At 45.3% G+C, this 4,281-nt stretch overlaps 1 pseudogene; it reads right to left on the reverse strand.

Moving 5' to 3' along the window:
• Positions 1 to 3,134: 3,134 nt before the first annotated feature.
• Positions 3,135 to 3,254, reverse strand: LOC136642533 (5S ribosomal RNA; annotated as a pseudogene).
• Between the last annotated feature and the right edge of the window lie 1,027 nt (positions 3,255 to 4,281).

Here is a 4,281-nt window from a genome sequence, read left to right on the forward strand (position 1 = left end):
CTATGCGCTTTGGCTTCATTGGTCCTGGGCATTGCCAATCACATATAGTCCAACTGAACCTATTTACCAGGGAGAACCCCTGTTTTCTGACCCTTGTCCTTAGCAAATCACTGTGCCCATTTTTGCCTTTTGTTGATGCCAGTTTTTTTGTGCATGACATGCTACCATTGTCATTCCCTGCTGTTCAGCTCCACCCTCGACCCCTAGATTCTCAGGAGCTTAAATCTCTGAGTGGGGGTAATGCATCTTGTCTCCAATGCACGTGAAAATGGACATGCCGTGTACAGGCTGCCGTCATTATTTTATGATCGACCTTTAATAAAAAGAAGTGTCCTGATGTGTCCGTTGGTGGGAGAAGGAAAATGCAAATAGACTCGGAGCACAGAAGAGCCTTGACCATGGATAATAGCCAGAGGGAGCCTGGGCAGTGCTCCTCAGTATGAGAACTAGGCTATAATCCTATACATGCCTTCCTGAGGCAGAGTAAGGATCAATCTTATTGGGGCTGAGCAAAGGTGGAACATGCATTCCGCTGGCATTGACTGCTGTAAAGCAGTCAGCACTGGTCATGAAAGGTGCTCTGACAGCGCACTGAGTAGTGCACTGCTGGGGCACTGGTGGAAAAGCTGCAGCAATTGTGAGTGCTGGATCCTATCCCCCTTTTCTGCAGCCTCTCCACCCCTTTCTCTCCTTGATCTTGTGCTGGTGAAATCACTAGCACAGGTCCAAGGAGTCCCAAAGAAGTGTGGGAAGTTTATGAAGATGTAAAGGGATTTAAGTCCACTTTTGCCTCTGAAGACTCCTGATCCCGCCTCCCCTCGCTGGATAAGCTCACCTGTTTTTGGCAGGGCTGCACCAGCAGATGGGGGAGAGGATAGGATTGGGCTGTAAGTCCCATTGAACACAATGCAACTTCCTTTTGAATAAAGATTATAGGATTGCACCGGCTGTTACAAGTGGGGTTGGTGCTGAAATTTCAAAAACAGTGGAATCCAATGCAAATTTAAAGCATCTTCCCCAAAAGAAATAACAGTGTATTTTCCATGGAAGAGAAATGATTGCCCATTTCTAACATTCTGTCTCTTTTTATGTTCTGAGCATGTCAGAAAGATAAAAAGTTGGAACATAGTTGAAGGGGAAAGACATGATGTGCTAATGATGTACTGTCTCTCCCTCCTAACCTGGAACTAGGCTTGGGAATAACCTAAGTAAGGTGAGGATAACCCCCCCCCCCCAGCAATACCCCTAGACTCAAAGAAGTTGCATTGGCCTTTAACTAGTCAATAAATAAGTAAATAAATAAGCAATTACTTGTAATGTGTTACTTTGTCAGAAAAATCAAATAACCAGCAGCAGTGATTACCAGCTGAATCTCTGATTAGGCCGAGCGCTCAGGACTGTTGAGGAATACTGGTGTGCAGTCTCATATGGCAGGCAAGCCCATTAAAATGATTCTCTAAAGGTTTCATTGCACATATGCCCATAAAAAGTTTCATAAACCACCCACAATCACCCGCCTTAATCCACCATTCCTAGAAGCGTCTTCTGTGCCGAGTGACACTGTTGACAAATGAGGACAGTTCTCTGGGCACCGCACCAGAACTCAGCTGCTAATTGTGGAAATAAATAACCATTGCTGAAATGGAGGCTTCTTTTAATTTCTCCTTCCCCACCAGCAAGATACTTCCATAGATGGAACTGGGTTGGGGGAAAAAAATATGAATTTTTTTAAAGTACAGATTTTTTAATATGGTTTTTTTTTTTAAAGAATGACTGAAGATTCTCACTGAAAAGGTTGATTGACCTTAGGTTGACGTACCTTAGAAGACGAGAAAATAAATATTCATGTCTCCCTGCTTGTGACAATGCAAAAGGGAGAGACGTAGATTGCAATCCTGAGCATATTGTTGGAGGTTCCCCATTTCCCCATCCACTGAGAAGCTTGAGAGGCAGTGATAGTTGGGGGTTTTGATTTCTTCTGGAGCAGCCATTTTCAACCACTGTGCCGTGGCACACTGGTGTGCCGCAAGTGGTCCACAGGTGAGCCACAGGAATTTGGGGGAAAAGGTCATTTATTAATAGGGCCAATGGGAGATGTGAGCCCCCACTGGCAGCACGGTGTGCCTTGTCAATTGTCAAAAACCTGGTGGTGTGCCTTGACCATTTTAGTGCCTTGTCAGTGTGCCGTGAGATGAAAAAGGTTGAAAATCACTGTTTTGGAGAGAGCATTGGAGACTTGGAGGCATTTTTGTAATATTTATAGCACTGGGCCAAAAGTTCTCAGATGAGAACATTCAACTGAATTTTGGGTGCTTGGTGATACAAAAAGGAGGGATGGTCTACTTTCACATTGCGCTTGCCACAACCATCTTTTACAGAAGCAGTGACGACAGCAGAATTACAAGGAAGATGCTCTGGGCAGTGCCATGCTGACAGCCACCATTTTTTAAAAACAAAATTCCCCCATAGGGCAATGTTACACCTGTACATAGCACTATTCCAAGGATGGCTACCATTGGGGCTGCCATGGTTTTTCCACAACCCCTGCCCCTGTATAAGGAACTGTGGGGAAAAGATGGAGGCTGCCATTTTTAACCATTACTGCTAACCATTAAAGGGATCACTACTGCTGCCAGACTAACAGTATATTTTCACTCCCCAGATGTTACCCACCTGAAAAAGTACTGAAAAGTCCCCTCCTTGGGTATTTCAGGACAGCCTTAATATTTGCTTTATTTACAAATATATGAGTAGAGTGTAAGTGGAGGCAAAGAGGAGGCTCTGTCACACAGAGATTGCCAATGGTCTTCCAACTACTCGCCCCCATTGAGGAAACATCAATCGACTATTACAGATTACTACCCTGACAATAAAATAGTTTGCTAGGACATGTAACAACATTTATTTGCAAGCAGTGGCATAGCTAAAGGGGGTGCAAAGCATTAGGTTTTGCAGGGAGCCGCACCACAGCATGCAAGCGGGGCCCCCTCCTCCCCTTCTGAGCCATTCCGGGCAAATGCCTCTGTTAAGATTGCTCCCATCACCTGGAATAGCTCTGAAGGGAAGGGTGGGAACTGCGTGCATGCTGCAGTAAGGTTGGTTGGCAACCTTCAGTCTCGAAAGACTATTGTATAAGCCTACAGCACCCAGTATTCCCAGGTGGTCTCCCATCCAAGTACTAACCAGGCCTGACCTTGCTTAGCTTCCAAGATCAGACAAGATTGGGCATGTGCAGGGTAACAGTTGCTGTAAGGCTCCCTGCAAAACGTAGTGCTTTGTACCCTCTCTAGCTATGCCACCGTTTGCAAGGGAGTCCCACTGTGGTCAACAAAACCAGTGGGAAGGAAGGAAGTACAGCTAGGCACTGTAGTTCAAACTCCTCTCTCAGATGAATCACAGACACAAACACTCCACACACTCACACCTGACTCTCCTGTTACTTGATCCATTACAAAGATTAAACTCTATTGGACAGGAGATGGATGAGATGGTTTGGAGCCAATTGAAAATGGTTTAGCAGGGACCGTACATTCCTTCAACCGCTGAATCCCAGTTTATCCTGGAACTGGTGACAACCCTAATTATGATATAATTACAAACGGAGCAAAGGAGAGATTAAGAAATCCAACAGCGGTTTTAGTAAGGGGAAGGGGCAGTACTGAACAGGACCTCTGTGAGTGGTTATAAAATGGCTCAGCTGGATTCAGCGTTTGGCGATGGAAATCATTCTGAAACTCTATTAATTACTTCATTAATATCTTCCACCAAGCACCAAGCAAAATTCACATCAGGGTGATGTATGCTGCAATAACATGCAGGGCAGTTCTGCTGACGAACACACCTTGGATTCCCAGTCAGTGCCAGCTGCTGGCTTCTGGATGTTGCTTGTAAGAGCTTAGAAAAGGAGTCCTGATTGGGATTTGTTCACAGGTTTTCTAACTAGTCAAATGCTCATCTCTTGAAATGTCATCCTATGGATTTTTTTTAACCTTCAATTCGTTGATTCAGAAGGATAGCCAGAAGGGGGTAAGTATAGCCAGACAATTGTAAGTTTGGCAGGCACCTCAGTGTGCCATGTAAGTGGCCCCTCCGACTCGCCGTCAGAGCTATTCTGGGCAGGAACAGCACTACCCAGAATGGCTACAATGGCAAGTAGAAGGGGCTGCTTACACGGCGCATTGCGGCACCTACCTTACTTGCCATGCCATCCCCCCTAGCTATACCTCTGCCATTACAAGTAATGATAGGGAGGATTATAGTTAAGGGAGGGTGTGTAGTCAT

The sequence above is a fragment of the Tiliqua scincoides genome, chromosome 2 (assembly GCF_035046505.1).
Source record: "Tiliqua scincoides isolate rTilSci1 chromosome 2, rTilSci1.hap2, whole genome shotgun sequence".
Lineage (NCBI taxonomy): Eukaryota > Metazoa > Chordata > Lepidosauria > Squamata > Scincidae > Tiliqua > Tiliqua scincoides.